The sequence below is a fragment of the Myodes glareolus genome, chromosome 21 (assembly GCF_982192425.1).
Source record: "Myodes glareolus chromosome 21, mMyoGla1.1, whole genome shotgun sequence".
Lineage (NCBI taxonomy): Eukaryota > Metazoa > Chordata > Mammalia > Rodentia > Cricetidae > Myodes > Myodes glareolus.
The window spans coordinates 18,143,751-18,156,147 of NC_142046.1; the positions used below are offsets into that span (position 1 = coordinate 18,143,751).

At 46.9% G+C, this 12,397-nt stretch overlaps 1 protein-coding gene across 1 annotated transcript in view; it reads left to right on the forward strand.

The window, feature by feature from the left end:
- Nucleotides 1-3,445: 3,445 nt before the first annotated feature.
- Brd3 (bromodomain containing 3) overlaps nt 3,446-12,397 on the forward strand; it is a 57,237-nt gene continuing 48,285 nt past the window's right edge. Inside the window, exon 1 of the mRNA XM_048431839.3 lies at nt 3,446-3,567. The gene's annotated coding sequence lies outside the window, so the exon portion shown is untranslated. The remainder of the gene's footprint in view (nt 3,568-12,397) is intronic.

The following is a 12,397-nucleotide window of genomic DNA, read 5'->3' on the forward strand; positions in this document are numbered from 1 at the left end:
GCAACGGGCGGCGACGAGGGTCAGAAAAATTAGAGAAATTAGAGGAGGTGGAGTGCCTTAAAGGGGCAGCTTGCTTCTCTCGCTTCCTGTTTGACTACTACTGGGATTCAGAGGCTGCAGACCTGTGGTGTCTACAGTGAAGGATGGAAATGTACTTTTCTGATTCTCCTGTTGTCCCAGGCTGTGTCGCTAAGCTGATAATTACAGCGTGGCCATCCTGGCCTGTGCCTGCCCTGAGATCTTGGGAACCCTCTTGGTGCCACAGATGGACGACATCGAGGTCCGGAAGTCCGGAGCTCCAGCGGCCTCCCTAACCTACCGCAGGGCGGGAGCTTCCTGCCGCTGCAAGTCACAGCTCAAGTTGGATACACTTACCTCTCCTCTGTGCTGGGCGACATGGAAGCTGTGCTGAGCAGCCCCATACTCAGAAAAGGCTCTTAAAAACTATCGGGCTAAAGAGAGTTCTGCAGCAGTGGTCAGGGAAGGCAGGAAAAGGCAACCCTACTTGCTGACAAGAGATGACTTCCTGACATAGAAGATAAACAAGAATGTGGTCACCAAAGGCAAGTGTCTCTAACACGGGGGCTCCAGGTTATCTAGCTATGCACGCCTCTGGAACCACTGCACCAATCAATTGCCCCTTAACTTAGTTGCCCAGAACTCATATTCCAGGCCGCCCCAGCATCCTCTACAATCTGGCTCACATATGGCCATTTTAAAGGCTCAATCTTCACCGTAATTCTCGTTTTCACAAGACAGCTCCTGGCAGGCAGGCTGCCCCGAAGTAAACAAAATATTCCCAGCCCTCTTTCCTGTGGGCCACCTCTACTTTTGTCATTAATGGAGGAAAGACCCAGAGAGGACACAGGGACATAAGGAGAACCAGGAGCCAGGCTCCACCCTCTCGCTTCACTGTCTAACACGCGTCTTAGAATCTTGTAGATGGTCCTGGCCTATGCAGCCTCTTATCTTCCAATGTGGGAATATTAAATATAACCTAAGAACCTGTGCAGAGAGGCTGAGAGCCTTTGAAGCTCAGAATGTGTGTGGTTGCCATAGCTATAGGAGTGACAGAAGACTGGCAATTGGCCTAGAATCCCCTTCCAAAGAGAGCACAGAGACAGCTCACATGGAACTGTGTGCCTAGCAAGCCTGATCCCGAGAAACCCTGGATGGAGCAGAGTGTGAGAAGAACAGCATCTCCATATCTGCTAAGAATGCAGGTCTGGGGCAGTAGCTCAGTTGGTGGAGTGCATGCTTAGCCTACGAGAAGTCCTGGCTTCAATCCCCAACACTCGTAAACCAAGTGTGCGTGCACAATGCCAGTGAGCTAGAAGCAGGAGGCTCAGAACTTTAAAGATCATCCTCAGCTACATACTGAATTCAGGACCAACCTAGGAGACCCAAAGGATGAGGGGTCCTGACCCAGAACCCTCAGATTCCCAACCTTCACTTATAGTGCATCTGAATGTCTTCTCACAGGAAGCAGCCTTCTGGTGTAAGTGGGAAAATAAACCGTTGTTGTCATAGCACAAACCCTGAATCATGTAATACAGGAGGACAGAGCCACCAACAAAATAAGTACTCTAGCTAGATAGGCATGGTGGCACGAGCCTTTAATCCCCAGCCCCAGGGAACCAGAAGCAGGCAGAATGGAGCGAATTCAAGGTTGATGTGGTGAGTTCCAGGACAGTCGGTACCTATCTCCAAAACCTAAAACACGGCAGGGGGGGGGCTCTAAACTAAGGCCGGAGAGATAACCCAGCTGGTCAAGTGTTTGCCTAGCCTACACACACCTGTGTTCAATCCCCAGCACCACCTAAAGTGGGGGTAGTGCCACACACCTATCTCCCAGCACTCAGAGACAGTTAAGTTCAAGGTCATCCTTGACTATATTGAAAGTTCAGGGCCAGTCTGGGCTACGTGAAATTCTGTCTCCATCATTATCATCCTCTCTGCTAAGTGAGAATGAGGACCGCAGAAGAGGGACAATATTAGAGACTGTTGATTCCTAATAACCAGACTTTGACCAGGGCTGAATTGGTAAACTGCTTCAGGGAACAGTTCTTTTTTTTTTTTTTTTTTGGTTTTTTGAGACAGGGTTTCCCTGTAGTTTTGGTGCCTGTCCTGGAACAAGGTCTTGTAGAGCAGGATGGCCTTGAACTCGTAGAATCAAAGGCGTGTGCCACCACCCGCCCGGCAAGATTTGTTTATTTATTATGTATACAGCATTCCTTCCATGTACGCCTGCACACCAGAAGGAGGCACCAGATCTCATTACAGAAGGTTGTGAGCCACCATGTGGTTGCTGGGAATTGAACTCAGGACATCTGGAAGAACGGTCAATGCTCTTAACCGCTGAACCATCTTTCCAGCCCCCCCCCCTTTTTTTTAAGATCAATTTATTTAGAGGCGGGTGGTGGCACACGCCTTCAATTCTAGCACTCGGAGGCAAAGGTAGGCGGATCTTGTAGTCACAGATAAGCCCTAGGGAAACCAGGACTTGGGACAGCTCCACAACGGAAGAAACAGAAGACCTGCTTTCTACCCAGAAAGCTGGGCGTGGATGTTCTTAATGACCTGGTGACTTGTTTGTTTTGTTTTTCCAGACAGGGTTTCTTTGCAAAACAGTCTTGGTTGTCCTGAAACTCACTTCGTACACCAGGCTGGCCTAGAATTTACAGAGATCCACCTGCGTCTTCATTCCTAAACCTTTATCTGTAGCTCTTAGTTAATGGAGCCATCCTTAGGGGAAATGTCCTGACCTCTATGCTATCGCAGATCCCAGGCCTTTAAGCCAAAGAACCTACCTTCAAGGTCACATGTACTTTGCAAAGGAATTTCTGCGTAGTCAGTCAAGCCTTATGTTTTACTGTACACTTGGAATTGGAATGATTGTTGCCTGGAAACTTTTTTCCAAATTGTGCTGAGTTTAAATATGTTTGCCATAAACTGCCTGGCATCAGACTTCTGAAGTTTGATTCAGACTGACAAAGTCAGGCCGAACCAAGTTTTATTCTCACCTCTTTGTGGTTCATTTCCCTGCCTGCCATGACACTTTCGGGAACCCTTGCAATTGAGTGGGGAAGAAGTCAATGGTGGCTGGATGGATAATGATAAGAAACTGTTTGGAAGAGAGCATCCCAAGTGAACAGTGAGAGAGCTGGGAGTCTAATTGTGGCAGAGCTGAAATTAAAACCATCACCTGCTACAGGATTGAAATTTTTAGGAAACCTCATTTGGTTGCCAAGTGAAGACTATTTCCTTAGGAACCATGGACCACTCAAACTGAGGATGTGCTTTGCAGGGGCTGAAGTGCAGGCCAACAGTGGGAATGCTGTGCCCTGCAATAGGGGCAGAGGAACCTCTGGCCCTTTAAAGGAGCCTAGAGCTTTGGGGCAGGGGAGATTCCGATGGATGGCAGTTGAAGAGAGCGGGTCTGGAAACCAAGGCACCCTAGGTCCCAGGGGTTCTAGGAGCTGCCCCCACCCCCAGATTCCCTAACTGGACAGCAGGCTCTACTCATTCCAGGAAGTACAATCCTTGTCAGAAGAACCTGATGTCCAGGTAGGCAAAGAGTGGGTTGTTTTAATGTGTGTATGAATTCTTTTCCGTGACAGCTGGCAGGTTTGGGGGACTTGTGACAACATCTTGGATACTTCTCCTGTCCTTAGCACCTCCCTCCCAAATGTCTTGCTGTTCCCCGAGTACTGTGTGCCCAAAGCCAGCAGTTCTGCCCTGCCTCAGGTTGTCAGCTTGTGTGTCCCGATCACAGCCATGACAGACAAAAGACACAGCTCCATGTTGTCACTTGTAGTTGCGTGAGGAGTTTCCCTTTGTTATGCCCAGATCATGGAGTCCCCTCAAAACCAACTAGGAGACTGAGTCCTGTATGTAAAAGCAAAGAGCCATTTATTCTTACACAAGTTCACGAACTCGGGCTTGCCATGTGTTTAATGTATTGGCGTGATCGGAGAGCCCCAAGCTCAGCTGGGGTTAGTTTTTATAACAGCAAAAGTTGTGGTGAGGGATTTCTAAGATTTAGAACACCTGATTGGCTGACATTTATCTAAGGGTGTCCTGGTGAAAAGCAATGGGTGTGTGCTGGCATATCCACAATGGTTGGAACGTTAGGAATTTCCTTTGGATGGCCTGTTCCTGAGTGGTGTCTGGGTGGTCTCAGTTTGTGGTCTTTCTTGGAACCAGGTATTGCCTTAGGGTAAACTACTGAGACTGGGACCTCTATTGAGCGTATCACGGTTGGGTACTACACCCTTAATCTTTTAGGGGACTCTAGTAAGGTAAAACTAGATCCTTGGTTTCAATGTGAAAAATAATTTTTGAATTAGTCAGTATGAAGCAGAGTGAGGGCTTATTGAAGATATTTTAAAATATTGCAGCAGAAGGGTTAAGAGAAAGATAGGATCTCAGAAAAGAATGACAATACCCAAGAGCCTGCATGGGCTTCCACTAAAGTCAGATTTTATTGCAAAGCGGTGGTGGTGCACACCTTTAATCCCAGCATTTGGGAGGCTGAGGCAGGCGGATCTCTGTGAGTATGAGGCCAGCCTGGTCTACAAGAGCTAGTTCCAGGACAGGCTCCAAAGCTACAGAGAAACCCTGTCTCAAAAAACAATCAAACAAACAAAAAAGGAGCTAGTAGTAGGACAATCAGAGAGCCGTACAGAGAACCCCTGTCTTGAAAAACAGAATCAAACAAAAGTTCTATTTTTTTGCCTTTGCAATGCTTATACACAGGGTTTAGGGGGAGGGCCTAGGAGATTCTTTTCCAAGAGTGGCTAAGAAAACTAAATTAAACTTTAGAGTGGTTCCTGGCGGGAACCTAACAGGAATACATACAGTTGATAAAGTTTAAAACACACAAACATAAACAAGCAAAAAGCTCCAGTTCAGGGGCCAAGAAATAGCTTAGAGGTTAAGAGCAAACACCGCTTTTGCAGATGACCCAAGTCCATCCATGTTGGTAGGCTCATAACTGTATCTAACTCCAGCTTCAGGTGATCCAGTGCTTCTGGCCTCAGCCCTCAGCAGGCACCTGCATTCAAGTGCATACACGCGCACATGATTAAAATAATAAAACTATATCTTTAGACAGGGGTGGGAGTACACACTCCTAGTCCCAGCAATCTGGAGTCAAAAGAAAATGGACATATTCATATATGAGTTTGAAGCCAGTCAATTCTATATAGTTATAGTAAGACCGTGTCTTTTTGTTGTTGTTGGTTTTGGGGTTTTTTTTTGGGGGGGAGGGGTTTTGTGACAGGGTTTCTCTGTAGTTTTGTAGTATCTTTTAAAAAACAAAACAAACAAACAAACAAACAAAACAGTGGCCAGGCATGGTAGCCCTCTCTCCTTTATTCCTAATACTTGGGAGTCTGAATACACAGAGAGCTACACAGAGAAGCCCTATTTCAAAAAACCAAAACAACAATACACACACACACAATCCATGCATACACACTTATCACTGTAGGTTACAGGACTGCAGGGAGGTAGAGTATTTCCACTGTAACCAAGTCAACAGTGGTGCTTGAGATTCTGGGATGGGCGAGGGTAGGGGGGTGAAGGAGTGGGTGGAGGGGAGGTCCTAGCCAAAGGCGTGCTGTTACTGTTTGTGGCTGTTGTTAATTTCCCCTTTAATTCTTGGTTCCCTGCTGGCCACCAGCCTCAACTGGAGCCCCAGGTGATGGGCTCCCTCCCTCCCTACATTCCATAATCTCCAGTCTTTCTATCCTTCTTCCCTCGGCCTGTTCCCCAGGCACAGGAAACTGAGTTGAATGTACAGGTTTCTGCATACAGATTCCTTCTTCCTGGAAGGCCAGCCCTTCCCTGTGCAGCCTGTTTTTCACAAGACAGGGTATCACGAGCCGCGAGCCCTGGCTCACTTGGGACTCTGTAGACCAGGCTGACCTCTGCCTTCCAAGTACTGAGACTAAAAGGCATGCGCCACCGTCCTACAGCGCTTCTCTATACTTCTAAGATGATCCTTCTAGATGGCTCCTTACTAGGGCGGATACAGCACAGTTGCTTAGCACCCGCTTGGCTTCAGAGTTCCTATCCCAGGAAACCCCCCCCACACAGTTGGTCACTTGGACCGGTCCTCCTCATGGCATCACCATTCCTAAGGTATCTAAGGTCCATCTGCTTGCCTGCCTCCTGGCAGGGACACTTCACCACCCAGGAACCTGCTCAGTAGTGCTCAGCAAACAACCATGGGAAATGGGCTTGCAACTGCCTGCCAGGTTCAACCCCTTAGACTGGCATACAGCAGGCTGAAGTCCCTGGGATAGCGCCTTGCTCTACCTCCAGGTGGTGCTGGGCACTCAGCGACAGCACGGGATGTGTCTCAAGACAGTCCGTCCCCACCCCAGGCAGGGCTGGTCGTGGAGCAGGAATCCCAGGAATGTGGCCCTGCTTCTTAAAGTCAGGCTGCGCCCGGCTACGTCTTGATAGCTCCTCCCACCTTGGTTCAGGTTAAGCTCCCTAGACTAGAAAGGGCCTGACAAAGAAAGACTGTTGTTCCGATCATGAAATGGAGCTCAGGACACTTTCATCTGTCTATGTATGTATGTATGTATGTATGTATGTATGTATGTATGTGTGTGTGTCTCTATCTATCTATCTATCTATCTATCTATCTATCTATCTATCTATCTATCTATCTATCTATTGTGTGTGTGTGTGTGTGTGTGTATGTGTGTGCTTGTGGGGGAGGCCAGAGGTCAGCATCGAATGTTTTCCTCTATTGTTCTCCACATTATTATTAGTTTTACTTTTTTGTTTGTTTGCTTGTTTTTTGAGACAGGGTTTCTCTGTGTAGCCCTTGCTATTCTGGAACCCTCTCTGTAGATTCACAGAGATTCACCTGCCTCTGCCTGCTGGAATTAAAGGCATGTGCTAGCCACCACCACCTGGCTATTTTTACTATTTTTTTTAAAGATTTATTTATTCTTTTCTTTAAAAGATATTTATTTATTAAGTATACAATATTCTGTCTGCGTATATGTCTGCAGGCCAGAAGAGGTCACCAGATCTCATTACAGATGGTTGTGAGCCACCACGTGGTTGCTGGGAATTGAACTCAGGACCTTTGGAAGAGCAGCCAGTGCTCTTAACCTCTGAGCCATCTCTCCAGTTCTATTTTTACTACCTGAGCCATCTCTCCAGCCCCCAAAGATTTATTTATTCTGTATACAGTGTTCTCCCTACATGTGTCCCTACAGACCAGAAGAGGGCACTAGATCTCATTATAGACTGTTGTGAGCCATCATGTAGTTACTGGGAATTGAACTCAGGACCTCTGGAAGAGTAGTCAGTGCTTTTAACCTCTGAGCCATCTCTCCAGTTCTGTTTTTACGATCAATGTTATTATTTTTATTATTACTGGGTTTTGTTTTGTTTGAGACAAGGTCTCACTCTGTAACCCTAACTAGCCTAGAACTTTATAGACCAGGCTGTCCTCGAATTAACAGAGATCCTGGGACTAAAGGCACGGACCACCACACCTGCCTCCACCTTATTTTTTGAGGCAAGATCTCTTGCTGATCCCCGTGCTCTCAGAATTGGTTAGGCTGGATAGCCAGCCAGCTCCTGGTATATCCCAGTCTCCACCATGCGCTGGAATCACACATGCATGTCATAATGCCTGACTTTCATATGGGCCCTGGGGATCCAAACTCCTGCCAGCACAGAAGGTACGTTACTCACGGAGCCATCTCCTCAGCATGCAGCGCCATCTTTTGTGAAATATTAATTTGGCAGCCAATGTTTTGCCTCTGCTCACCCATTGCGCCAATCATGTCAAGATATGTCCACAGTGGTCCTTTCTGAGCATCTGCTGTGAGCCTTTCACCCATAGGAGAACTTTAATAATCTCAGTCAACCTCCTGATGCCTACAGATGATAAGAATGGGGCTCAGCCAGAGCCCAGTGACTTGCTCGTGGTCACAGCAAGGAATGACAGCCTGGGGCCTGACCCTGCTCTTCCTGCCTCCTTACCCCTCCTATATCTCCTGGAAGCACACCAGCTCTGGTGGAGCAGGGGAGGGGCACGGGCAGGGGCAGGGGCAGGGGCAGATGTCATTCTCCTACTACTGTTCCCACAGCACTTTCGCAGGCTGCCCTTCACACAGGCATTTCCTCTCTGGCTTCACTTCCCTTCCGCCGCCTCCTGCTGCCTCTTGGAAACTGCAGGATGCCATTCTTTCTGGGATTTCAGGATGATAGATTCTTGTCTAGAATAAAACCCAGGACTGACCCGCCAATCACAGGCATACTGTGAGAGGGGAGGGATGACCCGTGTTTAGGGCATGCAGGTGTGTGTTCCCCCACCGACGTGCAGAATAGGAAACTCTGAGGACAGAAGCAAGGAATTCAGACCAGGCTGTGGATATAGTGCTTGCCTTCCTGGGTTTCCCACAGGCTCGCAGAGGATCCCCAGGGAGAAGCAAGCAGCCTAAAATAGAAGCGCTGACACAGGAAACACACAGGGCCAGAGGCACAGGCTGCTGCTGGACTCTAGCACCGCGCAGCTCTCTATATATACCAGACTCCCCAGCATGGCACTTTCGTGTTTCGACCCTTCTTCCCATCCTGGGGTTCCCACACACACACCAGCTCAGGCTGGAACATCTGTGTGTGGGAATGTGAGTAAGGAGAGTTTCCAAGGTTCAGTCTGAGTCTTATTGGTAGCTGAGGCCAGCTTGGCCTTGAGGGCAGCACCAGAGGTGGTGACCACCACTCTACCACATCCAGGCCAGTGGCCAGAGCCTCACTGTCAGTAGAATACAGCTCCCTGCCGTAGGACAAGTGGGCCGGCCCAAAGTTGGGGCAAAGGAGATGTGATACCTTAGGTGGTGACAAGGCACTGGTTTGTACCTGCGTCTCTGGGACTCATGTTTAAGTTGTTGAGGACCAGGGCGTAGGGAGAGCTTCATGGTTCAACTCATAGCAACTGTGTTCTCACGTGTTGTGTGACAAGACTTTTTCTAGGGAGACACCACACAACTACACACACACACTCATTCCAGATAGGGAACCCACGGCAGACCAAAGTATAGATAGCACCAGTGAGTTTTATTGGGGGTGACGTGGGGGTTACTTGTAGGACCCAAAATGACTCAAGGGCAGCTGCGTCACCAAAGTTCATCCCAGCGTGGGAGACAGCTCGCAACATCTGGGAACCTGAAGCACGCTGCACAGCCTACAGGCAGCTCAACAAGCTGAAAAGTACTTTTTTCCAATGACTTAGTTAGTTTAAACCTCTTCTAGGTATCTGGCTTCCATATCTTCCCGGAAACTGGTCTGGTCTCTGGGTCTTCTTTGCACCCTGTCTGAAAGTCTGTTTTTATTGCTTTCTCTGGAAGAACGAGGCCTAATAAATCTGGTCAGTTCCAGGGACTTCCTGAAGTAATTCTGAATTTCCCTTCCTGTTTAAGGAGCTTCCGTGCAGGACGGCTTGTTTCAATCTCCAAAGAAACTGCTACATAACACAGGGACCACTGACATGGCTCAGTTGGCAGAGTGCCCGCCTTAGGTTGCACCAAGTCCTGGGCTCCATCCCCAGCACCATATAAACTAGGCTTGGTGATGCATGCTTATAATTCTAGCACCTGAGATATAGAAGCAAGAGGTTCAGAAGTTCAAGATCCTCTACCACTACAAATGGAGTTCAAGGCCAGCCTGAGTCACGTGAGACCTCTGCCTTTTGCCTCAGCACTCAGGAAGCAGACACAATCTGATCTCATAGCAAGCTCTAGGTCAGCCAAGGCTTCATAGTGAGACTTGATATTATTCCGTTAGGTGCATGGATTACATTATGTTGAGTGCCACCATGCAATGAACTTGGTAGTGTAGGTGTGTCTTTAACAAACAGCTTTCATTTCCTTCCACCGTCAGCAGCTATTTTTTTTTTAAGACAAGCACTCCTGCATTCCAGCTAGTCTTACACTCCTAGGAGGCTGAGGATGACCTTGAATACCACACCCCGTGTGTGGGGTACTAGGGTGGAACCCAGGGCTCTGTGTAGGCCAGACAAACTCTTTACCAGATGAGCCACATCCCCAGCCACCATTTTAGCCACCCCGAAGTATGTCCTTGGGTCAACCCAGACCACCTCCGGAATGTTTCCAAGCTGAAGGTTTGACCTAGGAACCACGAGCTTCCTCTCCTCCTCTTCCGCAAGCATCACACCCCTAGTGCAAACCTTCTGTTTCTATGAATTGTCTCAGACTAGGCACTTCATATGAACGGTACACATAGGATGAATCCTTTTGTGTTTGGGTTATTTCACGTGGTTTAATACGTATTCCAGGTTCATCCCACTGCTAGAATTGTAGTGCAGTTCTGACCATCTTTCCCTTTTTTTAAGGTTAATAATACTGTAAATAGAGGTTCTAATTCATTCACCAGTGCATGGCCAGCCCAGCTGTTGCTGCACTTTGGCGAATCATGATGCCAACACAGGTTTCCAAGTATCTGCTTGAGCTGTAGTGTTAGCTCTTTGGTGGGCATCTCTCTGTGGTTTTAGGTGTGTTTCTCTTCTAGCTGATGGTCTGCTTATCGCCAGCTACAAATCTCCTACTTTGCTTATGTTTTTAAAATATTAATACAATTCTAACAAAACAAAGTGTTTAGCTGTTCTAGGAATCACACTCAAGGTCTCACACATGATGGATGAAGGCTCCAAGGCTAAGCTGTATCACCAGCACTTTGAGCTTTCCTTTTTATTTGGTTGTTTGGTTGCTCAGGAGTGGGTCTTGTTATACTGTCTTTCATCTCCTGGACAACTCCTGAGCTCAAATGATCCTGGTGTCTCAGTCCCACAAGTAATAAAAATATAAAAGTTAGTCCGGTGGTGATGGTGCACACCTTTAATCCCAGCACTCGGGAGACAGAAGCAGGCAGAAGTCTGTGAGTTCAAGGCCAACCTGGTCTACAGCGCGGGTTCTAGGATGGGCTCCAAATCTACAGAGAAACTCTGTTTCCAAAAACAAACACAAATAGAAAAATTGCTGAGCATGTGGGCCATGCTTCTACTCCTGGAATTTAGAATGCTGAAATTGGAAAATGGCCAAAAGTTCGAGACCAGCCTGGGCTACATGTCAAGACTTGTCTCAGAAAACAAAGGTGCTAGAGATATAGCTTCAGGGGTAAAGAAGCTCGCTGCTAAACCCAGCAACCTAAACCCAAACCCTGGGATCCAGCCACACAGTGGAAGGAGAATGGATTCCTACAAGTTATCTTCTGAGCTCACATGCCACAGGCATGCTGCGGCACAAGAACACAAGGAGAACACGTAAATAAATGTAGCTTAAAACTTTGAAAACCAAGGAGGCTGGAAGTGGTAGCACACCAGTGTGTTTGTACCTGGGAGGTGGAGAAAGGAAGATCAAAAATGTAAAGCCAGATTCTTTTCTTTTTTCTTCCTTTTTTTTTGGTTTTTCTTTTTTTTCTTTTTATTATTTTTTATTAATATTTATTGAGCTCTACATTTTTCTCTGCTCCCCTCCTTATCTCTCCCCTCCCCCCTTCAACCCTCCCCCAAGGTCCCCATGCTCCCAATTTACTCAGGAGATCTTGTCTTTTTATACTTTCTACTTCCCATGTAGATTAGATCTATGTAAGTCTCTCTTAGTATCCACATTGTTGTCTAAGTTCTCTGGGATTGTGGTTTGTAGGCTGGCTTTCTTTGCTTTATGTTTAAAAACCACCTATGAGTGAGTACATATGATAATTGTCTTTCTGTGTCTGGGTTACCTCACTCAAAATAATAATAATAATAATAATCCATTTTCCTGCAAAAGTCAAGATGTCGTTATTTTTTTCTGCTGTGTAGTACTCCATTGTGTAAATGTACCACATTTTCCTTATCCGTTCTTTGGTGGAGGGGCATTTAGGTTGTTTCCAGGTTCTGGCTATGACAAACAAAGCTGCTATGAACATAGTTGAGCACATGTCCTTGTAGCATGATTGAGCATCCTTTAGATATATACCCAAAGTGGTATTACTGGGTCTTGAGGAAGGTTGTTTTCTAATTTTCTAAGAAATCGCCACACTGACATCCAAAGGGGTTGTACCAGCTTACATTCTCACCAGCAATGCAGAAGTGTTCCCTTTTCCCCACAACCTCTCCAGCATAAGTTGTCATCAGTGTTTTTGATCTTGGCCATTCTTACAGGTGTAAGATGGGATCTCAGAGTTGTTTTGATTTGCATTTCTCTGATGACTAAGGATATTGAAAATTTCCTTAAGTGTCTTCCTCTGTTGAGAGTTCTCTGTTTAGGTCTGTACTCCATTTTGTTGTTGTTGTTGTTGTTTGTTTTGTTTTTCAAGAAAGGATTTCTCTGTAGCTTTGAAGCCTGTCCTGGAACTAGCT